The sequence below is a fragment of the Alligator mississippiensis genome, chromosome 3 (genome assembly GCF_030867095.1).
Source record: "Alligator mississippiensis isolate rAllMis1 chromosome 3, rAllMis1, whole genome shotgun sequence".
In the NCBI taxonomy this organism is placed as follows: domain Eukaryota; kingdom Metazoa; phylum Chordata; order Crocodylia; family Alligatoridae; genus Alligator; species Alligator mississippiensis.
In genome coordinates, this window is record NC_081826.1 from 128565488 (window position 1) to 128593452 (window position 27965).

The following is a 27965-nucleotide window of genomic DNA, read 5'->3' on the forward strand; positions in this document are numbered from 1 at the left end:
GAAGCAGTGGCGGAGCCGTGTGCCGCTCAGGACTGACTGGCGCAGGTAGGGGAAAATGCAGCTGAGCCCCTGCTGCTCCGGCCGGGCTTGTCCCTTCCCGAGCGGCACACGGCTCTGCTGCCGCTTCTGCTGGCCGGTGCAGACCCAGCCGGCCTCCTCCCGTCGCCAGCAGCATGTGGGAAGCCGGCTTCAGCCGCATGCTGCTCCGGATGGGACGGACCCAGCCGGGTCAGCACTGGCTAGGAAAAGCCGCATGCAGCTGAAGCCGCCCTTCCACTGTCCTTACCACATCTCCCGCCACGCTGCCCCTGCTGGGCTCCAGGATCCCCCAGCGGGTTGGGGCCTGCCCCAGCGAGGTTTCTCGCAGATCTGTGCCCAGCGCGGGGCAGCTGTGGGGCTGGGCCGCGGAAAAGTCCGGCGCGGTCAGGCGCAGAGAGGAAGCCCACGGCCCCGGGGACGTGCTGCTCACAGAGCGTCGGTTCAGTGCCAAGAGGCACCCTAACCCCTCGGGCCAAATCCTGCTCCATTTACAGGCCCTCTGCGGGCCCTTGCACGGACTCCGGGCTCCATGTGCACAGCTGCGCTTCCCTTCTGCGCCAATCCCGGCGGCTCCTCCTTGCCTCTCTGCGCTGGAATGCCCAGGCATTTGCGTGGTGCCAGGTGCGGCCCCGAAACTTTAGCTAAAGGAAAACTACGGCTAGACCCGGTTTGGCGGGGGCGGGCCCTCCCCAATAGTCTCTAGCAGTGAGAAAGGTTCTTCAGGGGGCAGAGACCCAGCAGACCCCGCGACCCCTCCTTGATGTTGGAGGTGTGTAGCAAAGGGGAGAAGAGTTCCTGGCAGGAAAGGTGGTAGAGTGAAATGGATGTTTCCCTGGAAGGATTTGATATATGTTGTTGGGTAAAATGAATTAATTGTAGTGGGATGGCTTCCCTCCACTGGGGATGCTGAGACATTGCACAGCCAGAAATAATGCTAATGTCTTCACCGGGACTCTAAAGCACAGGGCAACTGGACTGATGGACTGTGACATTAACGGCTCTGTGACGCTTGCATATTATCTGAGAACTCCAGCTTATTTGCTGAGATCCAGGAAATGAGTCAATTAGAGGGAGAGTTTTGAACTGGTTAGACCCATTTCATTGTCACTTCCTGCAAGTTCATTGGTGTCAAAGGTCACATGACATCACTTCCTGATGTGATACTACTTCCTGTGAGATCTTTGAATATGGCTCGCCAGCCCACTGGGTGATAAAAAGTTCATGATCCAGCCCCACATTCAAAAAGGCTGGACACCCCTGCTATAGACATTGGTGAGGGAGGTGCAGCACAATGTTTTGTATCACACCCAGACAGAGCATGTGAATCAATGTGCAAGAGTTACTGTTCTCTCTCCCCTCTCATGGTTCAATGTAGAAATATAAGACATTGAACCCAATATATAATCCACTACAGAGTATTGGGGCAATTAGTCATTAATTACGATTTCTCTGCTCACTGAAAATATCAGGTAAGTTTCTAAGTTTCCAATTCCGGCCTAGTACTAACCTCCCCACCTTTTTCCCCCCGACCCCAACCACAAAAAAAAGAAGCTCTAAAACAGTAAAAGAGATCACAGTCAGGTGCACTGACATTGCATTAGATGTTTCTAACCCTGTTAGTCTGGCTCTTTAGTCCAGGGGCTGGACAGAAATCTCTTGAGATGAAGCTCTTGACCAGGCATAAAGTACCTTAATAAAGCCTCTCATACAGTCTTCCAGCCATCTTTTTAAATTGTTATTTATGAGTGCCTATACTGTAGTTGACAGTCCTGTGAAGAGGGCCATCCAAAGTATTTCAGGATTGGCTGATGCTGAAAATACTTGAAAGTCTTGTGAGAAAGTTCATCTTCTGAGATTTTCAAACCCAAGGTTTCTGCACAAGTCTCTCAGCATCTGTAGACTCAGAGCCTTGTTACATGGTAATTTTGGTCAGCTCCTGGAGCTCTTAACACCTGGACTGTCCACACATGAAACACCTGAAGCTAATTTAAAGCACTCATTAGGCAGTTCAAAGTTATGCCACTCTGGGGCAGGATTTGTTCTGATCTGTGTTACTCAGCTCTTGTTATTCTAAGCTACACCTTAGTATAAACACCCTATGCACCTCCTTCCCCTGCTGGCCTGGATCAAGCCCAGTGCTCCTTGCCTCCCCAGCACCCTCCCAGTTCTGATCCCTTCCCCCCGCCCCCCCCTGCTCCACTTACTTCTGGTTGCCCATACTGTCTGTCCTGGGGGTGCAGGCAAGGAAGGGTTAACCTGCCTGCCCAGCTGCCACTACTGCTGCTGCTCTCTGGGTGGGCTCAGCCTGGAGAAGAGCAGCATCCTAGAAGCAGACAGTGGTGGGGGAGGAAGGCGGGGAGGGGGGCGGGGGGGGGGCAGAGATAGGCAAGTTAACCCTTCCAGACCTGCTCCCCTAGGACAGACAGCACAGGCAGTTATAAGTAAATGGGCAGGGGGGAACCCTGAGAAGCAGAACAGAAGCCCCAGGGGCAGGGGGGAAGACCAGAAAGGTTGGATTCTTACCTTTCACTCCTCCAAGTCCCCGCTGGCCTGAATGTGTGACTGCCCCAAACTGGAGCTAGCACTAGCACCAATCAACATTTATGTAATTCACAGTGTAAGGTGTAACAAAGCCCCCATTTTCTGGGTCCTGCCTCTGGCCTGGACCTCAGACAAATAAAAACAAATAGCTTGAAAAACATTTAAAAGCTTTTTCAAATCTCGGAAACATACTATTGAATTAAAGTTTGGAGTGACAGCCTCAGTCCGTTTTTACCTGAATTAAATAGGTTCACTAATTTGGGCAGCAGCAGGGATGGGATTGTACTTCCTAAGTTATTTAGAGAGGGCAAAAGGCAAGCTAAAATAGGACTCTCTTCTGGTCTAGCAATTCCTATGCCCTTGCAGCAGGATTATAAGGAGAGATTCATTCCATATTCCCAAATGCAAGAAGTGATTCTCTAAAATCTATGCATGTTCCTTTCTGGGCATTTCTATCACTTAGGCTTTTCTATCCATCAAGAAAATCTTTCCAAGTTTGTGCGCTAAGTATCAGAGAGAAGTAGATCTAAAATGACAAAGTCGGGAAAATATATTTTCTTTTTGAAAAATAATGAGCATATATCATCCACAGTAACATGTTGGATAGCATGGCCAGTTTCTCAAAGTCTGTAAATGTATTTTCTTTTTTTTCAAAAAGATTCAAATTAAATTTCACAGCTTTATTGGTAAAGCTATACAACTAGCCATTACATGCCTGACAGTAAAGCAGTCCTATTATTAACATGTTATTGTTTTTATCAAAGGTAAAAGAACACGTGCTAGGGAAGTGAAAATGTAGAAAACAATGCACCTGGGTGGTAGATAAAAGAACCTTTCGAATTACCATATTGAAAGCTGTGTAAGCACAGCTTTTGCTAGACGGAGGTAAAAATTTTCGTCTAAATAATAAATTTGCCTAAGATGTGGATTTTTTCATTCTGAACTGGTCACATATTTGATGCACATTGGCCAATAAGTTTTGGATGGAAAAAAAAATTGAGGACTAGATACAAGCATGATGATAGTGGTCTCTCCAACTTGCACAACAGCCTGGTGGCTAATAGCTTCAGTACTCACTGAGGATATGTGAGACCCAAGTTAAATTCCTTCCGTGGCCTGAGAGGAGAGGTACCTCTCCCGCCACCTCTCCCACCTCTCAGGAGGTTGCCCTAACCACCATAAGACCAAGTATTCTGTTTTGGGGTTTCTCAGGATATGCATCTATGGGTGTGTCTACATGTGACACTATGTCACTGTAGCAACATGCTATGGCAACGCAGCATCGATGGGTAAAAATCGTGATGCCACAGCTATGTCACCATAGCAACACAGTCCCTCATTGCGCTGCTATGGCGACATAGCAGCTAAAAATAACCGTATGTGGTCGGCATGGCGCAGTAGGGACTGTTACTGCACCATCATTTAGTACTTCCAAAAGGAAGTACAAAAAGACCGTGCAGTAACAACGGTGCTGTACAGCCAGGTGTAGACGCGCCCTATATCACTTTTCCAGAGCACTCTGGACAGTGCTGCCAAGAGGCACCATTTTGCTCCATGAATGTCAAATCAGGAATGAGGCAGCCTTCCATACCATCACTCTTGGGATCTTTTGTCTACAGCATGTTTGGCAGCAGCAGTACTGGACAATGTCAAAATGACTTCTTCATTTCCAGGTCCAGCGTAGGTGGGCGAAAGCATGCTTCTCAGTGAAGTTCTCAAGAACACTATGGAAGTGGTGTAGATGCAGTCTTTACAGCCATTGCAGTTGCTACTCTTCCACTCTGCATAAATAATTAAATGTTCAAGGAAGCACTGACTTTAACCCAGGCATCCCACCCCTCAGGGCTGTGGTCTAACCACCACTAAGGTAGAGAGGCATTCAAACATTCTTGCTCTCTGCATCAGGGATTTTAAACGATTCTGTTCCAACAGAACTGACAGCCACTACCCCACCAATACCTTATGGCCTGCTGGCTGGGGTACTCAGGGTATGGACACACACATGTGTTGGGAGCTGCCTCCGAAGGGCTCCTGCTGTTATATTCCATTTGTTACCTGTGGACAAGCTGGAAATGATACAAGTATATCAAAAGCACTTCAATTTAAACTTTGGGTGAAGCAGTGTTAAAAGTGGAGCAGTTCTGCTACATGTATATTACTCCCAGCTTGTTCATGCATAACAAGTAGAATTTAATAGTTGCTGCCCTTTTGAATCATTCCTCTTCTCAAACAGCTCCAAGTGAACATGTGTCCACACCCCAGATTGTAATTTAAAATCCCATGAGGCTGAGGAAGGAAATGAATTCAAATGTACCACAGCCTGGGCCAGAGCCCTAACTACTGGTCTATTATAGATAAAGGCAGATGCCATGACCACCACCAGTTCTAAGAAACTAGCTTTTCATTTCCTCTGCTTTTCTTATAACCAATTAAACAAGAAACATTTAGTTTCTAGTTGAATGAAACATTTCATTTGGTACAAATTAGATTTCCTGCCCCCAGTTTTTTTGTCTGACAAAAAACCCTAAAAGTTTCAGATCTGCTTTGATCTGAACCAAAGTTCTTTACCAATTACTTTTGCAAACTGGAAGGGGAGTGGGGAGAAGGAAACATTCATTCACATAGAGTCATAGAGAAGTAGGACTGGAAGGGACCTCCAGAGGTCATCTAGCCCAACCCCCTGCCTAAGGCAGGATCGTCCCTATCCAAATCATCTCATACAATCATAATCTAAACTCTACATAGCCCTATTATTTATATCTACCTGCCTTGATGAGCATAGCTTCTTAATAGTAAGCCTTATCTTCACCATCCACCTATTAGCTGTTGACCCTATGAGCAAACACTGACAAATGATATATCAAACAAGATTGAACAGCAATATCAAGCCATTTGACAAACCAGAAGCAATACAATCAAAGGCTGTCTAATACAGGAAAGTTTTAGAACACCTAAGGTTCATTCACTAGTGCTTCTATCAACATCATATATGTCATCACCTGTTTATAGTACCCACCTGCTATCTGCATTGGACAGGCAAAGCAATCCCTGTATAAAAGGGTGAGGGGACATTGGTCTGATATCAAGTCCAAGACCATCCCAAATCCTGTGGCAGAACACTTCAACCTTCCTGGCCGTTCCATTGCTGACCTTGGAGTAGCTGGTCTTAAGGCAATGGAAATTTTAAAGCTGACTCGACTGTGAAATTATGGAACAAGAAATCATCCACAGACAAGATTGTGTAAAGTATGGTCTAAACCAAGACTACAGATTCTTACCCCATTATCTGGATTCCCCCTTTGTCCCCATGGGTTTCTTACCTGTTGGCCTCTCCCAGCACTTCTCCCTCTTCCCCCTCCTTCCCTTCCCAGTCTTATTTATTCAAATCACTCGCTCCATTTGATAGAATGCTCTGTGCATGTCCTTCCATAGCATGTAAGGAAGGGAGCTCAGGATTATGCAAGCTTAAGCATCTTTGATTTAGTCAGTCTGTATGTAAGGTGCACCTATATCCTACCTTCTATCAAAGGCTAAGTTCTTACTACAAAGTCACAGGTTGCAGTTAAAAGGAGTGTGCATACTCACTCACAAGCACACATACCACATTGCTCTGCCATATTTATTAAAAGCACATGTACAGCTGTCCTTAATAAAAAATAAAATAACTCTCATGCTCTTCTATTTTAAGTGGTGCTGCTCATTTTAGGTTTTTAGCCAAACTACTAAATTGTTGGAAGTTATTTATACACAAGTTCTTGTTATTTATATTATAAATTAATTATAATTTATATGTATGTGTGTATATATTTATATATATGTTATTTATAAGATTTTTTAAAAATGAAGTATGATTACCTCAACACACACAAAAAGTTAAATACAGAAAGATGTAGAATCCTTGTTTCCCATGCAAATTAATGGGAATTTTGTTCCCTATCACAGAGTGCTCAGGGATGCAACTTTGTCTCACTCTGGTAATGCCAAAAATAGTATTTCATATTGATAGTGTATAGTAAATATGAGCAGAGGCCTCAGCCTGGGAACATAGATATTTGTGAAGTACTCCATACTGTGGTTAGTTTCAGTAATAGTAATATTTACACTCCAGAAGAACAAAAGTTTAAAAATCCCCCACAATGAAGTTCCTATTTTTTACAAGGAAAACACTTATCACTTCCCTGATAAAGCTGGTTGTAAAGCTAAAGCTGGGAATTATGCTGAAATTGTATTTTAGAATATCACATTGGGGTCTTACCACTGCCATAGCTAAGTATCTTTCACCTATTATCAATATTAGTAGCAAAGTCCCTAGTGGACTTCATAGGATCCCCTCTGGGATTAACTCATTTTGATCTGGAGTAAACCCAGAGCAGTTTCTACCTCAGTGGCTGTGTCTACATGTGCATTTACACTGGCTTAAATTTACTGCATAGTAAACTGGAATAAGCCAGGTCTACACATATGTAGCAGGGTGGCTGAAGGTCCCTGCCATAAAAACATGAAGAATATAACAAAGGAAATAAACTTACTGACAGACGCCAAGGAAACCACGATGAACCAGGGAGGGAAAGATGCCACTCCCCGACTAATTAAGGGAACCAGCTGGGGCCGCGGCAGATCAAAGGCTGCCACGGCAAACCCAGCTTCCAGGGTTCAAGCCCAAGATAGGGAGAACGGCACAGCCAAAGAAGAGAGAAAAAGCCATGCCAAAAAGTTAGAGAGAAAACAGTTGGGTCAAGAAGGTAGTGAATCAGATGCTGCCACAGCAGACCCAGCCAGCCAGAAAGGGAATTTAAAGGGACGCTGAGGGAACATTATAGGTCAGATGGAAGAAGGGGGAGACGAGGCAAGAAGAAAGAAGACGGTAGAGACCGAGGAGAGAGAGAACCAACCCCAGGACTTAGAGGAAAGCTCCTGTTCCCCAACTTACCTGGTGAGAGCCAGCAAAGAAGCAGAAGAGGCTGCTTTGTCAGTGAGAGCCAGCGCAGAAACAGAGGACACTGCTCCATCAGTGAGTCCATTCCCTGGGGGTGAAGCTAACCACTTCGGGAACCTGGAGGAGAACAAAGACACGGACGAGATTACACCCAAGGAGGGGGTAAATCCATCCCAACCCTGAAAATAAGGGGGGATTAGAACTAAGAAGTGGCTGTCTTGGGACCCATGCAGGGAAGAATGGGGCAAGCAGCCAACTCAGTCCATAAGACTGAGACTGGATCCTCAGCATTACAGGTGAGCAACAACACACCCGGAACATCTGGTGTGTTTAGGGCAGGGGATGGGGATGATGGAGCCCTGCGAAGAAAAGCCAGCTTCTTGGGCCTATAACCAACCCTTCTGTCTCTCAAGAGTGTTTTGGCACCTGTCTCTCAAACATCAACGGCGTGGCGAAAATTTTCCAAAGGACAAAACACTACAATTCCAAAAGAGAGACGACTTGGCTCCAGGTGGCACGCCACCAACCTCTCACAACGTCCAGGTGTTAAAGTGCATTAACGCTGTGTGTGGACTGACTTGAAACTAAAGTTAGTCCCAAGTCAGTCCACACACACAATGTTGTTGTGCAGTAAGGTATCTACATGTGCATTACCGTGCAGTAACTAATTGGGCATGAATTTGATATCTGCGTGATGCAGGTATCAAATATAAGTCACCATATTTACTGTACAGTATGGGCATGCACATGTAGACACATGCCCATACTGTGCAGTAATTTGGTTACTACAAACTCCTCAGGGTTTGACTATCTCAGCCAAAAGGCACTATCTGAAAATAGAAACATCCATGCAAAGAGTAGCAAAATTATTTACACTACATTTCTCCCCCTTCCCCCCCTAAAAATCCCCATTTGTTTCACTCTATGCTGTTAATGTTAGTGCAGACAGGCAGAAGGTGGCTGCAAGCATTTAAGACCTGCTCTAAGAAAGGTTACGCAACCCTGGAGAACACTAACTCATTCACACTAGCATTTCTTCTTTGCTACCACCTGCGGAGCAGGAGACAGGAGACATATCTATACCTTAAACTGCAATGTACTCAAACAAGCCACACTGCTCCTCATATACTGCCTGCCAAATCTGAAGCAAGAGAAAAATTGCTCTATTATTTTTCCATATTCAAAAGAATGAGTGAAAACTAAGAGCTGGCATTTTCCAAGGGGTGCCTTTAGTCTAAAATGGTTGAGAACCACTGCCTTAGAGATTAACTTTCGTACGTAACAGCCTGCTTCCTCAGAATGTTATAAGTGGCCATGCAGAAAGCATGGATTCTAAATAGAAAGGAGCTTAAATACCAAAAATAGGGGAAGGGAGCACTACTGAGGGAGGCAAAGGTGGTTACAGTGTCCCTTAGCTGTCTACAGGGACCAACCCTACATACAAAAATGAACAGACACTGATTTGAGATCAATTCCAGAAAGACAAAAAAGACCACAGCAGAACATTTTAACCTCTCTGGACATTCCATCACTGTCTTCAGAGTAGCTGTTCTAAACAACAAAATTTTAAAAACACTTAAATGTGAAAGTGTGGAACAAGAACTCATCCACAGCCTGGACTGGTCAAATATGAGTCTCAACAAACAAAATTGCCCTTTTTAGTGGTTTAATTGCCCTTTTTAGCCATTTGATTGCATCACAGTTTACAGCTGCAGGAGCATATTGCGATTCAGTTTTGTCACACTATACACATGTGGCGGTGTATTGCGATTTAAATGACTTTGTTACGTAGTGAAGTAAAACACATCCGATGTATTTTAGTTTGCTACATAACACATTGCAGCAATACATCCATCCCTGAGCCACCTGGGATTCCAGGACACCTCCTGTTGCCTCCCCATGCTGCCCCATGAATGGGCTGGCTTGCCCCTGGGGCAGTAAGGGAAGGTGGCAGGAGGGTGGCTGGGAGTGTTGGTGGCTGGAGAAGGTGGCAGGGATGATGCATGGGGTGCTGGAAGCCCAAGCATGCTCGAGGTAGCTTGGGCTTGGCAGGCTTCCAGTGCCCCATGCACAGTCCCCACTGCTTTCTCCAGCTGCCAGCACACCCAGCCACCCTCCTGCCACCTTCTCACACTGCTTCAGGGGCGAGCTAGCCCATTCCTGGGTGGTCCCAGGCAGCAGGAAGGCAGCAGGAACAGTGCATGGGGTGCTGGAAACCCACCAAGCCTGAACTTCTCCAAGCACACCTGGGCTTCCAGCGCCCCATGCACCATTGGATTGGGCCAGGTGCTGCCTGTGAGCTGGGGCAGCACCTGTGCAGCTAGCACCCTGTCCAGGTGGCCCCAGGGGGCCCACCACTGCAGGGGGAAGGACTGGGCCCCCATGCAGCTCACAAGTTTTCACAATCCAGTGGCAGCTCACACAAGCAGGCTCCAGCAAGAAAAAAAAAAAGCAATGAGGAGCCTGATCCTTTTTTTTTCTTCTTGCGTAGCCTGTCCACCCCTCCTGCACTGGTAGGTGAGGTGTCAGTGGCCCCTGAGCTGCAGGGGGCCTGGTCTTTCCCTCTGCAGTGGCAGTGCCCCCATGGGCTGCTAATGACCAGGTGCTGCCCGGGGGGTGCCACCATGATGGAGGGAAGGACCAGGCCCCTCCACAAGTCAGGGGCAATGGGAAGTGTGCCCTGGCCACAGGACAGCAGGCAGGTTCCTCAGGGGAGAATCGGGCCCCTTGCTGTTGTTTTTTTTTCCAGAAGAGCCTGCCCTCGGCCAAAGCGACAGGGAACCGTCGGTGGGCCATCACTGTTCCTTTACAGTGATGGAGGCCCCTAAAATAAAACAGTGGGATTTAAATTGTCACAATTAAAAACCCACCAGCTTAGGGGAACTAAACCCCAGTCATACTCCCCACCATCCTTGTATTTAAAATCCTTTGGATTTAGAATCCCTGCTCTCTGCAAGTCCATCCATAGCTTCTGAGGAAGTAGGCCATCACCTACCAAAGCATATGCATCTCTCAGCCAGTTATCTTCCAAGTGCCACCCTGCCCTGCCTTCTTACTACCAGTAGAGAAATAGGTTCCTCATAGCAAAAGGCATCAAGCACCAACCTTATTCAGCTTCACACAAAATTATATTATAATCAAGGTCAACCTTGAAGCTGTCTGATGGGAGATATCTTAAGCAAATTTGGCTGGAGTGCACTAGTGCTTCTGACAGCATACAAAAACTCACAGGAATCCAGGGTCTTCCTCATATATTCAGAGACATTAAGCCTTTTTGGTCTGAAGTAAAGTAGAAGGCAGGATAGATTTACACCTTATAGACTAACCAAAATAGAAATATCACAAGCTTTTATGGGCTGAAGCTCTTCATCGGATACTTGGAGTCAAACCAATCACCAGATTCGGGGTCTGAAAGGATTTTCCTTCAGATCAGGTTGGCTAGAACTATTTAGAGAGGCTGGGGAAGGGGGCAGAGTGAGGGAGGAGTTGCCTTCCTTTGTTGCACAGTATTTGGTGCTCTTTTTGGATTATGTGAGCATATTTTAACCAAATCGATTTCCTGCCACTGCCATGGTAAGACAATGGCAGGGTCCTTGTCCTCTGTTCCTATTAGCTGTGGAATATTGCAAGAGATCTATTTATAGGGCTGCTTTATAGTCATGGCACAGGAGAGAGACTACAGTACATATCCTTCTGCACCACTTGGACAAATGGTTGCTGACAGCATAGGGGGGACTAAATTCAATAGCCCAAAAGGCCCCATCCAGTCCTATGTCCCTAGGCACGCATGTGATTTTGACTATTTCATAAAAGATCCCATGACGTTTTTTGCAGCAGTAGAAATGCTAACCACAATGTCCTCCTGGCCCAAGTCCAACTTCAATAATTGCATTCTGCTGACCTATATTCCCTATTCAGTTATATTTGAAAACAGCGTTCCTCACTGTCGGTGCTGTGGTTTGATTAAAGACTATCGCCTACTACCAAGGGGCAGTGATGGAAAGGAAAAGCCCCTTTGTGAAGTTCATCATGCACTTTGGAACCTGTGGATAAAACATGCTACTCCAACATGGGACAAGTTGTTTACTATTTCGTACCCTTCATTACTGAGAATCAAATATGGTGGAGTCAGCCCTCAGAAGCTGGGGGTTCTATTAAAAGAAACAAAAAAAAGCTATGGTACAAAGAACTGTTGTTGTATAGACAAGGAATTCATCCTCATAGGGTTGACAGAGACCTGGTGGGATGACATGCATGACTGGGCAGTGGATATCGACAGCTATAGGTTCTACAGGAAGGATCGCATTGGGAAGAAAGGAGGAGGGGTGACACTCTTTGTGAAAGAGTGGTACCCCTCCCTGCAGGTCAGGTTTGATAGCAGGGAGAGGCCCTTTAAGACCTGCTGGGTCAAGATACAAGGGGGTTCAAGAGAGGGAAACTTGATGGTGAGAGTCTATTGGAGGCCTCCCACCCAAGAAGAGGAGAACAATCAGGCATTCTCCAGGGAACTGGCTGAGGCAGCCAGCACTAAAGACCTGATTGTCATGGGTGACTTCAACTACCCTGACATCTGTTGGGAGGACCACTTGGCCAGCTCCAGCAGGCCAGCCAATTTCTTGACAACTACTATGACCTGTTTCTGTCACAGGTTGTTGAACGATCGACTGGGGGGAAGCCACTCTGAATTTAGTGCTTACCAAAGGAGAGGACATGGTAGGGGACCTGAGGATTGGTGGTACCCTTGGGTGACAGTGACCATGATCTAATTAGGTTCAGCATCTACCAGAAGGCTAGGATTTCAACTAGTAGAACAGAGGTCCCCGATTTCAGAAGGGCAAACTTTAACAAACTCATGAGTCTAGTTAGAAAGGCCCTCTGCAACCACCAACTGAAGGATTTGGGGGTTCAGGGGCGTTGGTGCCTCCTCAAGGGAGCAATCCTCTCTGCTCAAAAAGAAACCATTTTCATGAGATCTAAAAGCAGGAAAGGAGTCAAGAGACCTGCTTGGCTCAACAGAGATATTAGAGAACTTTTGAAAAAGAGAAAAGATACATATAGGCAATGGAAAAAAGAATCAGCAACCAGAGAAGAGTTCACTCATATAACCAGGGTCTGCAGGTATGAGATACGGAAAGCCAAAGCAGGCACGGAAATCAAGCTAGCATCCAAAATGAAGGACAACAAAAAGGCCTTCTACAGGTACATGAGGAGCAAGAAAAAATTGAGCTCCACTGTAGGACCCCTACTGAATATGGAGGGGCAGCCCACAGTAGATTCCCACAAAAAGGCAGAGCTCCTAAATAGTTACTTCACATCAGTGTTCCAGAAAGCTAACAGGAGCTGTGCACCTGTCCAGAGGCCACAGGAATATGGGGAAGTCAACAGACAACATGAAATCAGCCCTGATCAGGTAAGGGTCCTCTTAGAACAACTGGATGTTTTCAAGTCTGCTGGGCCAGATGACCTACATTTGAGAGTCCTAAAAGAACTGGCTGAACTCATAGCAGGGCTTTTGGTGAACATATTCAAAAAGTTGTGGAACTCAGAAGTGATCCCAGACAACTGAAAGAGGGCCAACATAGTACCCATCTTTAAGAAAGGGAAGACCCTGTAAACTATAGACCAGTTAGTCTGACTTCAGTACTAAGAAAAGTTTTTGAAAAATTATTAAGGAGGCCATCAGTCACAAGCTTGTAGCTGACAGGGTATTAAGAAACAACCAGCATGGCCTTGTGGAGGGTAGATCATGCCTAACAAACCTGGTGTTCTTCTACAACCAGGTAACTAAACAGCTGGACAAGGGACATGAGGTAGACATTTACTTAGACTTCAGTAAGGCCTTTGACTCTGTCTCCCATGAAATTCTCTCAATTAAATTGGAGGGCACTGGCCTGGAACAGCTTATGGTGAGGTGGGTGGATAACTGGCTTAGAGACTGGTCCCAGAGAGTTGTAATCAATGGGACAGCCTCATCCTGGAAGGCTGTTTCCAGTGGTGTCCCACAGGGATCAGTGTTTGGACCTGTGCTCTTTAACATATTTATTAATGACTTGGATGAAGGGGTGGAATGCTCTTTGATTAAGTTTGTGGAAGATACCAAGCTGTGAGGAAATGCGGGCACACCAGAGGATAGGGCAAGGATCCAGGGCGACCTTGACAGACTGGTTCTATGGGCTGGTCAGAATTAGATGAGGTTGAACAGGGAAAAGTGTTGGGTCCTTCATCTGGGTAGGAAGAACCTTCACCATAACTATATGATAGGTGGTAGCCCACTGGCTGGCACAGCATCTGAACAGGACCTGATAGTCGCAATCAACCAGAAGATGAATATGAGTCAATAGTGCGATGAAGCCGCCAGCAGGGTGAATAGAGCTCTGGCGTGCATCAGCCGATGTGTTGCCAACAGATCCAAGGAGGTACTTCTCCCTCTCTACTCAGCATTGGTGAGGCTGCAGTAGGAGTACTGTGCCCAGTTTTGGGCACCAGACTTCAAGAAGGATGCGGATAAACTCTAGAGGTCCAGAGAAGGGCCACCCACATGATCAGGGGCCTGGAAGACAAGCTATATGAGGAGAGACTCTGGGAACTAGGCTTGTTCAGCCTGAGTAAGAGGAGGCTGAGAAGTGACCTGAAAGCCACCTACCAGTATGTCGGGGGGAGCGCCAAGATCTGGGGCAGCAACTCTTCAGGAAGGCACCCCTCGGGAGGATGAGGACCGATGATCACAAACTAATAGAGGGAAGATTTAGACTGGACATAAGGAAGAACGTCCTCTCAGTAAGAGTAACTAGAACTTGAAACCCGCTCCCGGCAGAGGTGGTGCAGTTGCCATCCTTGGAGGTGTTCAAGAGGAGGCTGGATAAGCTCCTCTTTGAGCTAGTTTAAGCTCATTAACCTCCTGCCTATGGCAGGGGACTGGACTTGATGATCTCCCAGGTCCCTTCCAGTCTGTTGATTCTATAATGTCTCCCTTGACTGTCCCTCATTCTCACCAGAAGTTTCACTTCAGGGAATTTCTCCCACCTGGGATTAGAATTCTCTCATTTTTTTGTGGCAGTAAAACATTAATCTAATCTCTGCAATAAAATTCTGAACTTAAGGCTTTAAAAAAAACCAAAAAAACCTCACCTTGAATAAAGGAAGCGATTGCTGCCATTTGAGAATTTGATTTTTTTTTATCTCCCTTTTTTTCCTCATTTTGACAATTTTCATTATCACAGTCCAATGGTGAGTAAATCATATTTTTGCCCCAGACGATACCTTGAGAAAAGTTAAGATGCTATGCTTCTGAAAACTGTTAAAACCAAAGAAAGGGCAGGTGGCAGCAGCTTACGAGAAGGTACAAAGTCCCCACAGAAAAGACATAACTATTATGGAAAGTAAAAGTGAGTAAACACAGGCTTTGGCTTGGATACAAACACTGAAAAAGGAGAAAGACAGGTGATAAGTGGTAGTTTTCCTATAAAACCAGAACCAGAATTTTAAAATGCATGAAGATATTGTGGAACTACCCCCTTCCAAATCAACTGCAAAATAGTTAGACATTGTAGGTTAATATTGATAAAAGAAGAATATATGTATATTTTCTCTGGATTTAATCTTTATTGCCAATACTTTGCATAAAAAGCCTAGGCAAATATCACTTAAAAAGGGAATAATTTGAATCCCTTTATTTGTTGGCTGGAGAGGTGGGGCAGGAGAGGGGAAGTAGCTTCCAAAAAAGAGCAAAAACTGTTTTCATTCAAGCAACTGAAGAACACTCACATTCAATTTAAAATGTTACAATGGGTAGCTGGCATTACTCTGTGGCAGCACCAAAATAAAAAAAACACACATAAACCTAGAATCTATTGGGCTTAGCATTTTCTCTTATCTTATTTTTCACAGGATCATATGCACTGACAAACTTATATCTCTCTTTCATGTGCTAGCTAGCCCTACTAAACTTTTACCCATGAAAACTTTTTGTACCCATGAAAATGTGGACTAGTGTTCAACCACTTCCTTGTTCTATAGAGTAAATCTGCACTGGAATTGATTATTCCAGACTCCCTTAAACTGGTTTCTCTGCAGACATGCTTTACACAGCCATGCTGAGAGTTCTCATTTTTCTTTGCACAACAGGTCATCAAAACAGCTTTTCAGTTTGTCAGCAGATGCTGTGCATGTTTCATAACCAATGGACTGTACCTGTCACACAGGGGAAAACACTAGAAAGATAAGATCAGTTTTCCTAGTAAAAAAATGGTCCTGTCACATAAAACAATCACATTGATTATCCTACGGGCTTGGGCAGGCAAAACCATGTCACAGAGATCTCCTGCATTACTATTGGCACATTCTCCTGGCTTTTCTCACGATCTCTTGCATCTACCATATGCTAGAATGTGAAATTCCTTTAAGGATATGTACCCCCATTACTTGGGACTACTTTTTATGAAGGTGACCTGTTTATCAACCTAAATTTTTGATGTCCCTCCCATTTTCCTCAGAAAATGTCCTTTCCATTTGAAGTTCCACACATATCAATTTGTTGCCAGAGGTTAATTATTTGGCAAATCTTGAGGCAGATGGAATCTGTAATTTCAGAGAGAGGTGACTTGGAACAATGAAGTGTATTTCATTTTCTGAAGTCTTATTTTTTTTGCAAAGCCACAGTGGTTTAGCAATGTCAGGTTTGTTTTACTCAGGAAGGCTGGACAAAATCCAGAGGAAAGGGACAACTCCACTAATGGTGCATACTTTTAAAAATATATTTAAAAGGTCTATCAGAAAAAAAAGGCATCTGATAGAGTTTTCCAAAAATCTGACCAACTATATAAGCTCTATCAGTTGTCAGCTTTCCGCTCAATGGGCACATCTACAGGCACTTTACTGTGGAGTTGACTAATTAGCTCTTCAGTAAAGCATCACCATCTAAACATGCACCAGAATTTGCTAAACTAAATTTACTCCACTGTAGGACAGTACTGCCAGGGACAAGTACCATCCTACAGAGGAGTAAATATGTGCAATTAAATGCACATGTAGACAGTGACTGCTGGGTGCAAATTGCACCCAGTCTGGTAGACCAGCCAGCTGTGGGGAGGGAGATTGCAGGACAGAAGCCTGACACTCATGCCCCAACCAGCTCCTCCACTGCTACCTGGAGCCCAGAGCTGACCCCCATGCCTGCTTCGCCTGCCCCAGCTCAAAGTGCTGCAGTCCTGGGCTGGCAGCAGGCTTGGGGGGTCAACCCTGTGTTTGGATGGCAGTGGAGGGTGGCAGAGGGGCTGGCTGGGACACGAGAGTGCCAAAACTGCAGATCTATGTAGCTGACCTCCCTGAGCCTGCTGCCAGCCCAGGGCTGCAGCAGTTTGAGCTGAGGCAGAGCAGTGATGGGCTGGCAACAGGCTCAGGGGGTCAGCCACATGGCTTTGCAGCACTGGCATTCTCTTGCCCAATCCAGCCCCTCTGCCGCCCTCCACCACCACCTGGAGCCCACAGCTGAACCCCCAAGCCTGCTGCCAGCTCAGGGCTGCTCCACCCTGGCTCTAACTACTGTGGTCTCCGGTGCACATGTAAAAACTGCACAGGGGAGCCATTTTCTCCAGCGTGAACCGCACCGGAGTTCATTGCTTCTAGCTAATTGGTCATGTAGATGCACCCACTACATGAGAGCACTGTCCAATGTCTTGGTTTCAAAAGACTTCACTCTTACTGCAGTGGGTACAAGAAGCATGAAGACCCCAATCAGAGACAGAGAGCTGAGGCACAGAGAAGTTAAGCAACTTGTCCAAGGTCACTTAGTCTCTGAACTGATCTTCAGACTGTACTGTTACCTCAGTCGCAAGCCTATTTTTTCATCTTCCCATAAAGCTTATTGAAGGCTCTTCTCCCTTGCACACAAGCTCCCATTCAGAAGTGGCAAAAGAAAGGTCCATGGTGCAATGCAAGTTTGCCACATCCCAGAAATTTTTGGGTCACGTTGAAACTTTGCAAAATCAAAGTGGTTTCACTTGCTCCTGTCTTTTAACTTAGAAGTTTTGCAGTGTGGTAGAACAGTGGTCAGCAACCTTTAAGGTCAGTCAGCTGTCACTTGTGACCTGAATGCCACCCCGACACCACCACCCTCCACTGCCACGGGTCACTACTCCCCTCCCCAATGCTCCTACCCTCAGAGTGCCCAGGATGCTTACTACTGCCTCCATTGCACAACACCATTTCCATCATGCATGCCATATGCTGCTGATTCCTGTACCCAGTGGCAGTGGGGAGAAGTGAATTTGGTGGCAATGATGAGTGGCACATGTCATAGGGGGAGTTGTGGAAGACAGAAGCACTTCAGAGGGCATTGAAAGCACAGTACAGGGCAGAGAGAGACAACAGACCAGGCTGAGCTGAATCCTGCCAATCTCTCATGCCACCAAAGGTCAGATCCAATCACTCGGTAGGCTAGATCCAGACCACAAGACTTAGATTGCCAATCTCTGGGGAAGACCCTTAGCCAAAGTAAATGTTCATAGCTCTACTAGATTTACCCCACTGTCTTAGGACACAGAACCAGAACTTGCCTAGGGAAGGATGGAGGGGTGGATTTGGGGGTGGTGCAGTGTTGAAATCAAATCCCTCTGATTTCTGGTCCATGCAAAGTTTAAAACTAACCAAGGCAGTATCACTTCTATTTAAGCAGCAGTGAGGGAGTCAAATGACTTCATGACTCATTATAATCTATTTGATTATACACTCCATTTTAATTAAAATACACAAACCAAAGAGATGACTCACAAGGAAATTTCCTCAACTATAACAATTATCCAGTAGACTTCACTTGGGCCAGCTATCTCACAAGATTAAACATTTTTTAACAAAGCCATATTGGGAGAATGAGACAGGAATATCTGACATGTCCAAAAACATTCACTGAATTCAAGATCTTCTCCACACTGTACTAAGCCCATCAGTCCTACTACTTTGCATAGTTCAGTCAGGATTCGGACTCAGCTGGCACACAGCAGTACCATTTTTAAGTATCTCTTTTAATGCTGCCTTCTTATTTTGCAAATTCTTGTTGGGGGAGTGGTGGGCAGGGATGGGAACAGTGTCTATTTAGACAGCTGCAAAAATGTGATTTGACTGCAACTAAGGCCATGACATTTGACTGCACTTTTAGTACCTGAGGGTATACCTACACTACAACTGAAGGTGTGACTGTAGGATGGCTAGGCATATTTGTAAAAGCTTGAATCCATCTAGCATAGGAAAAATTAGCAGCAGAGTTGTGCTAGCAACATGGACTTGTTTTCCATGCTAATTAGATCAAATTGCACTTATGACAGCAATGTAGATATATCCAGAAACCAGATTGTGAAGTACAAATCTGCTCCATTAATCTCAATGGTTAATTAACCTCACATACTGATACTTTAAAGGACAACATTGATAACTGACTGCCCAAAGCATGTAAGAAAGGAGAGGATGGATTGTGTTATGAAGATCTGTATGATGACTATAAGGGATAGTTCATTTTGGCACTACCTATGAGCAGGCTAGGGAGATCCAGCCACTTTTTTGCTATCCTGTAAATGAGAAGCTGAATCTAAATGGTTCTGACAGAGCCCAGAAGGTAATTCAAGCACCCTCATAGAGGACCTAAGCTTCAGCGAGGGCCCAGGGGAAGCGAAACACAAGAAGCCCAGCAGAGCTGGGTGATGGGTACATTCAGACCCAGTTGAGGAACAGCTCAAATGGTCTGAAAGAATTTGCTCGAAATTGATAGTTATAAGTCTATATTTTCCAACCTGAAAATTGTGATAGTTATAAGTCACAACCTGAACAAACTTCAAGAGCCATTATGGAGAACAATTAATTCAGTACTGAAGCCTGAATTTGTTTCTCTCCAAATCCAATATTTATTAATGTTCAAGAAATACTGCATTTCCTAATTAGAATGACAACCAGTTTTACAGGGCATTTTTGGAAATCCATGCCAGAGTCTACTCCCCTTATGTTCAGTGCTTCCAAGATGAGAGACAAAGCTACAGCCTCATCAGTCACAGTGCTGGATGGAAACTGGGTTTGCTAACATTACAGGACTGAAATCTGCCATGTATTCAAACATGGCTTGTTGAAGAACATACTAGATAGTGCCTATTTTTCAAACATGAGTGAGGAAGTGGAGTTGAATCTCTAATCAAATGAAAAAATACAAAGCTTTTCAGGGGGGATGTGGCAGGCCAGAAAGCCAAGCCCTCAACATACCCCCAAAAAATATGGCAAAGCAAAGTGAATGATGTGAAGATTGTGGCTAGAAGTAAGAATTTCTAATAAATATGGAATGTGAAAGCCTCTCATTCTTTTTAAGCGTTAGATTTGCTAGAACTGAAATAAAATTGTATTTGGTGCTATACCTGCATTTTCCAGGAGACAGGAAGCTTGGGAATCTCAGAAAGGGCACTGCCCTAAAGTACTCACTGATCATCAGTAATCCTCATGAAGTTTGGAAGACAATGGCATCATAGCAGAGTACAGGAGGTGAGATAATACAATAATGCAGTACTATTTCTCAAACTGGGTACCTGGGAGTTTTCAGTTCCCAGAAGGAAAAAAAAGGGTCAGGCTTGTTCAGTACTTGGGTAGGACACCATTGCTGCAAGAACTGGTGTTAACAGCAGTTACCTGTTTTGGCATTAAACAAATGCAGCAACATGGCATTTGAAGGCTCTGTACTGCTAGAGATATCATATTTTAAAGATCTCCCGAAATGTGTGCTTCAGTAGGAGAACTAGCCTCAATATCCTGACTAACATCTCACAACTAATTACATTAGCTAAATTTAGGCTACAGCATTATAATTGCATGTGTTCATCTTTTTTCTTCCTGCCCTACACTGTTATGTCACATTGCCGGTACGAACACATTATCATTATTGTTGTTTATATTGTGGTAGTGCCAAGAACACTAATAAAAAGTGAAGTAATGAGTGGGAGAGGATATTGACTCACCCAGCATCACAGTGCTGGTTAACAGCCATACTGGGAATAGACTTTGCAGTCCGTTGTCCTACTAACTGGACCACACTGCAGGCCACTCAGTTACGGCTCTTACTCAGTCGTCAATCAACGGTGTGGAATCTGAAAATGCATTGTTATAGAGCAGTAAAGGCAAAGTGTTTTTACCCACTTTAACATGAGTGATTAGCCACTACATGGGGCCTTGAGAATTGTTTCTATCAGAAGGAAAAAAATGGTGATGGGGTCATATATGTCTGAGAGAGTCCTGTTTATGTTCAAACATGTTACACAGTCTTTTTCCCAATGTCAGCACTTGCAGCCAGCAATCAACACCATCAGCCCATGTACTCACTCCCTCTTAGCACCCACACTTCTAGTGCTTATTCCAGCTGCCTTGTTGCCTTTCAGCTGCGCGTCTGCCAACTTCTCTAGTGTTCCTCGGCTGCTTTTCCTCATACATATACACACACAACTCCACCGGAAACAGCGCCCAGCCTGCAGTGCTGTGCTTGCATTCAGCGATATAGTGAAATTCCTTTGCCCATTTAACTCAGATTCCTGAGCAGCAATGAGTAAGGTCTGTGTTTTAGGCAATGGCTCCTACCATTTCAGCTATCTCATTTCATAAAAAAGCTCAAATTTTCCTTAAATGTATCTTCAATGAACAGTAGCTGTTATACCCACCAGCTTTAAGGAAATTTCACCTGATCCCCAACCTAACAATACTATTCAGGACTGTGTACATTTTAAGTCAGGTGCTAGTCTTCTTTCTATTGTACAATAATATATAAATGTTATAGCACTTAAAGAGACATTTTCACTGACTACCTGTCTTGTATGCATACCAGCCCAGCTGCTGGCTTCTTTACTTTTCAGTCCATCCAGGAAGAGCACACACCAACTGCTGAAACTTCCTTAGCCTGACAAAGGGTTTTTGAACCCGAAAGTTTGCTTAACAACTATTCTCCAACTATCTGGGTTGGTCTAATAAAAGATATCAGATTCACCCAAGGAACCCTGTCTGCCTATGTCCTTAGACCAACATGGCTACAACCTTCACCCCTATAGCACTTAAAGGTAATCCCCACGGGCAGCATCATGACCAGTGTGTTTCCCACACATCCATGCCTGCCTTACATATTTACAGGAACAAGATTACAACCCAGAATACAGACCCAAAGACATCACTGAGCTTATACACTTCACCCTCACACACAACAATTTCACTTTTAATAATCAACACTTCCTCCAGATGATGGGAACAGCTATGGGCACTAAAATGGCCCCACAGTATGCCAACCTTTTTATGAGCCACCTGGAAGAAGACTTCCTCAAGAACTGCACCATCAAACCCTTGCTGTACTTACGATATATCGATGACATCTTCATCATTTGGAGTGAGAACCGGGAATCTCTAATTGAGTTCCACCAGAAATTCAACAGTCACCATCCCTCCATCCGACTTTCTTTAGAATGCTCCAGCACCAACATCCCCTTTTTAGACACAATGATCAGTATCCAGAAGGGTAAAATACAGACCACAGTATACAAGAAACCCACAGACCAACACACATATCTGCACAGAACCAGCAATCACCCGAAACACACCAAAAAAGCTGTGATATACAGCCAAGCCCTCAGATACCACCGCATCTGTACTGAAGAGAACACCCGGGATTGCCACCTCACCAATCTTAAAAAGGCTTTCACCCAGCAAGGACACTCCTCCAGAGAGGTAGATCGCACGTTTGAAAGAGCCACCTGGATACCACGTGAAGAACTGCTGCAGTACAGAAGAAAAACACCCACAAATCGCACACCGCTGGTTATGACATATCACCCATCCCTTGAACCTGTACGGAAAATCCTCAAAAAATTGCAACCCATATTAGAAAAAGACCCTATTCTTAAAAAAATCTTCCCAGAGCCACCCATCCTAGCCTTCAGACAAGCACCAAACCTCGCCAACCTCATCACCAGAAGCAAACTTCCTCAAGCCCAAAACACACCAAAAGGATCCAGACCGTGTGCCAGGACAAGAAATGCAAAACCTGCCAACACATCTCCACCCCCCCCCCACTATTACTACACCCCACAACAGAGCCATCAGCATCCCAGGATCTTACAGCTGCACCTCCAGCAATGTAGTATACCTCATCCAATGCACCAAATGCCCTGATGGAAGATATGTAGGAGAGACCAGACAACAACTGTGCACCAGAATGAATGCACACTGGAAATCCATCAAAGACAGAAACACCCAATTACCGGTGGGGGCACATTTCTCACAGGAGGGCCACTCTCTCTCCAATCTCTCAGTCCTGATCCTCAAGGGAAATTTACACAACACATCCCAGAGACGAGCCTATGAGCTCCATTTCATCAACCTGCTGGATACTAGAGATCAGGGACTAAACATAGACATTGGATTTTTGATACATTACAATCTGCCTGGCAACTGACTCCCAGCCCAGCCACTGGCTTCTTTACTTTTCATTCCATCCAGGAAGAGCACCCACCAACTGCTGCAGCGTCCTTAGCCTGACGAAGGGTTTTTGAACCCGAAAGCTTGCTTAATAACTATTCTCCAACCATTTGGGTTGGTCTAATAAAAGATATCAAATTCACCCAAGAAACCTTGTCTGCCTATTTCCCACATGTACTACTTTAAGAAGATCTTTCCCAATATGAAGCAAATCTCAATCAAAGCACAGAAATAAAATAATTCACACAGAAAGTGATTTACCCATGCCTCTTCCCATTTCACAGAAGCATAATATTAAGTTTCAAGAAGCAAGGACAGACTCGCTGGAGGAACAAAATGGCCCCAAAATAGATTTGAACTCGTTTCCTGCTCAAAGTCATGTAACTATCTCCGATATATTTTACAGATGTGCAAGTTATGTTTGGATCTAGGCTCCAGTCTCATAGCTTTCAGTTATCGACTGTGCCAGAGCCAAAATAACTTCAGTTTCCCACAGCATCCAGGTCATTCACCCTAGCACTGATGGTCAGAGCTTCTCAGTTCCCGAGCACCAAAGGTGTTCTGAAGTTGGTGAACAAGAACCCTCCTGAGTGGGCAATATGAAGAAAAACTCTTTCTCCAAAACCCTGTTTGAATGTAGGGGACTGCTTGGCTGTTCCACAGATGCCTAATGCTACAGGGTAAATTCCCTCATCAGTCTTCATAATTTCACATAAATTACTTGAATTCTAAGGAACATTCTTATCACTTCATTCAGCATGCTGGCTTGTTGTCAGCTACCAAAGTTCAACTTTATTTTAGAAACTCTTGGTAAGTATGTTCCCTAGGATTTGTTAGTTACAATCATCATCAACAACAATAAAACAACAACCCAAGCTCCACCCTGACTTGTCACCACTTTGCAAGAGATTGCAAACAAAAACAGAGCTACACTTTTCAGTATATGTAAGGACCAGATTGATCAACAGCTGGTAGGTTTGGGGCTAAGAGCACTCTGATGGAAGACTTTAAAAAACATGCCTCATTTCTAAGGTTGCCTCTTTTGTGTGCCCTTTTTTCCACAAATAAATTGGAATTGTTGTTGCATTACTGCTGACCTCCTCCACACAGGGAAGGAAATCTCCAAAGAGACCCCCACAGCCTTGGCCTTTCCCAGTGCTGGATCCTATTAGTGCACTGACCCTTTGCACATCCAGAGAGCTACAAACCAAAAAAGGCTTATTGAATCCAAAAGCTGGAGCACAAAGGCAGAGTCCAGGTTGAGTAGGGCAAACCACATGGGTTATTTCTCCTTGGGGACAAATTCTCCTCTCACTTGCACTGAGGATACACAAGAATAAGAGAATTCAGCCACTTAAAGGACCACAATGAAAGAAGGGGGAACACAGGACCCTACATTGCTGGTTTTGTGAAGCAGCCTTCTTGCATCCCGTACAATATCCATGAGGTCACGTAAGGCTGAGTGAGCAGCTTTTCAACTGGGCTTACTGCAGGGAATAGTAGAGGGATAAGATAAAGGTGCAAGATTGAGTCTGACTCAGGAAACTGAGAAACACTTAGGAGTGTCAGTTCAAATGTGCATCACTGAAGTTGATGCAGTATAGTAGAAAACAGAGGAAGAGCTCTAAAATTATATGAACTTTTATGTTCGCCTGCTATCATGGCTCCTCCAAGGCTTAAAAAGGATTAGTAGATACCTCCCATCTTTAGGCCTACTGACCCCTTTGCCCCTAGAATGTATTTGAAAGGGCTCAGTGAAGCAGAGCCACTGGAGATATAGTAGATCATTGCAAACAAGGAAACAAGTCAAAGCAGTCGTATTTTGGATTCTGCTTCAGATGCTGTCATTCACTTGCCTTGCTTCTCAAACTGATGTCCCTTTCCCACAACCAATTCAAATGCAGACGCTTTGTTTCCCTGCATGTTAAGGTTACTAGATTTTATTATCCTTCATCCCAAATGCTTACAATCTAGGAAATAAACAATTAATTATATTTCCTATAGGCCTGTTTCAATAATCCCCAATATCAACTCTCCCATGCAAAGGTCTTTCCTAATTCTTGAGCTTTTACCACAAAACAACTTTCTGCAGCAGCAAGCTAATGAAAGTAGAAATGTTTCAAAAGCTTCCATAACTGACTTTCACAACAGATTTTATCAGGAGGTTTCCTGGTATTTTGTTTTTCTTAAAGCCAGCTTTTTCTTAAGTTTTTCTTCAAAGACAAATTATGGGAACCTCAGTTGTGTATAATTATTAACTGCCAGCTTCATAGTTGTGGGGTACAACTGCAATGTGACTACAATGTGATCCCAAACACTTCAAAAAGCTCAAACGCCGGAAGTCAAATAAAAACTCATTTAAAAAGAAAAGCATTTTTAAGCTTATCTCATTATCTAGGTAGGAAGGACTGAATCTTGAGCTCCAAAGGTAAATTTGCAACATGTAGGTTCTTAGCCAGATAACAATTATAGGGTCCAGGCCTAACAGGGAAAGAAATTGTTTTTAAAGCTTCTGCACAAGAAGATTGTGCCCGCCTGGCCTCGAACATTTTGCTCCGTGCCTCTTTGGTTCGGGTGCCCACCGGAATCCGCCCTGCCATTGCAAGTGGTCTTTCGAGGAGGTCTTTACATACGACGCAGACCACCCCTTTCTCACCTGCCACGACTTTGAATCTTCTTCAGTGGGGGGGGGCTCAGTACTGCTCAGTCTCCCTTGCTGGCCGCTTGTTCCTTCGGCGCTCTTCTGCGAGGCTCCACCTCCCCCCTACACCCAGCCTGGCGGGTCACTGTTGATCCTGCAGCCAATCTTGTGCACCATGAGTGTCTTTCAATCCATAAGCGCTCCTCACTCGGTTCTCCTCGCTTCCCTCTGCCTCAACCCCTTCCGGCATGGGGAAACACAATATACTCTACAGCAAAAGAAAAACGCAAGAAAACCACCACCAACACCGTGCATTCTGCGTGTGCCCAAGGTACACCCTGTGCTCCTATCTGGCCGCTAGGGCCCTTTCTTGTTCACCTAGCCCCTGGCTTGGCCCTTTCAGACCTGAATATCGCTGCCCTCTCTCTGGGCCTTCACAATGTCGTCACCCTCTCTCTGGGCCTTCACATGGCCCCTAATGCTGCTCCCCTTCCCTGGGGCTCCTCAGTAATGCTGCCCTCTCTCTGGGGCTCCTCAGTAATGCTGCCCTCTCTCTGGGCCTTTCAATATTGCCCCTCTCCCCGGGGTGTCTCCTCAGGTCCCCTGGGTCCCTCCACCATCCCACCTGTTTGGAAGCTGTAGGGAGGGCCAGTGCGCCCCCCCCCCTTCTCTGCGGAAGCTGCTAGGCTCAGGGTTTCTCCAGCTTCTGTCTTCCTCCCCCGCCTTTCTCTGCACCGGAGCTCCTGCCCCAAGCGCAGGTTTGCCTTTACCGTTGTCAATGGCTTCTCCTTCGCCACGTGAGGCGTTGGATCCGCCTCTGTTGGGGATCACCGTTTCTCGCTCCGCTCTGGACTTCCAGCTGACCCCTCTGGCTGGGGTTCCTCCCAACGTCTGATCCCCGACCTCTTTGTGGGCCATCCTTTTTATCCCTGCCAGCCGGCAATGGCTGCTGATGTTACCGACCGGCTGCAACTGTATGAAAGCACGGCTAATGGCTCATGCAGGTTCTTCCCGGTGTTCCTGCTTTGCCGCAGGTCTTGCTGCAAGTAAGTGTTCTTTTTTTACTTTTGATTTTTCTGTTCTTCCCCCGTTTTCTGGACCCAGGGTTCCCCACTTAGGCTTTGGGGTCTCCCCCGTTTGTCTCTCCCTGTGACAAAGATTTTGTGTGTTTTGCAGTAGCATCAGATCTTATGGAACAGGCGTCTGATTCATAAAGGAACTGGGGGCACTGCAATCCTAGAAAAGGGATAGACAGAGAGAAACACACACACACAGACAGAAACAGAGACAGCAATAGGAGGAAAAGTATTTTTCAGTCTCCCCTTTTTGGGGGGATTTACTGCCAATCTCCATCAGTTTATCCATTCAGCACATGACATTAACATCTGGCAATTTTTATCAATTAGACTGTCACCAATCCACCCACAAAAGATGAAAATAAACCAAAGTATTGATTTAAACCCTCTCAGCTGGAATAGAGGTTGAAAAAGGGCTGTACAGTATGAAAGCCAAGAAAATCACCACTCACTCACTCCAGAGAATGGACTCTGATTCTAGTTACATTGGTTATCTTGGAAACCACACTACTTATTGTACTGAGTGCAGTCTACGCACAGCAGTAATTTAACAAAACTAGTAGGCTTCCCACAGCTTTCATAACTGACTTTGCTTGAAGACAACTAAACTGATTAGAAGCAACATTTCAAAGTGTGATCCACTTTAACCAACACCTATGCAAATGCCTGATATACACCGAAAGCTTGCAGTGACTGAGGAATCTAAAAGTCATGCAAACTAAACCAACTGGAGGGAGAAGGACTCAGCTGGCCTGCAGCCTCTTCAGAGCTAGCAGGCCTCTCAAGGGGGAAAGAGGGGAAACAACATCCACAGTGGACACCTGCTGGGCAGCTCTGCCAAAAGGGCAACACTCAAGAGTATCCTTTGGCAGTGATAGAGGTGGTGATGGAAGGACTTTCATTATTTTATTGTTTTCTGCTGCTGTTCTATAGATTTGGATGATGTGTTCACTGGGGTAAGGATATAATTCAAGTATTTGAGGTGGGGGTAAGTATACTTTTCTGGGGGAGAAGTGGGAAGTGGGATTTGGTGGGCAGGGGTAGACTTTTTAAGGTTTTGGGGTGTCCTTTGGAAAGTCTGTTTTTGTCCTGTACCATGTGGGTTATATTGTACAGTGTCCATAGCCTTCTTTAAATAGGGCAGATAGATCAACTAAATAAATACATTGTTCAGGGCTGTGTCCAAGCATGACACAGCAGGGACTGTACAGATTAGCTGTGCTCAGAGGCAGAGCTAATTATACCTCCCCAGCCT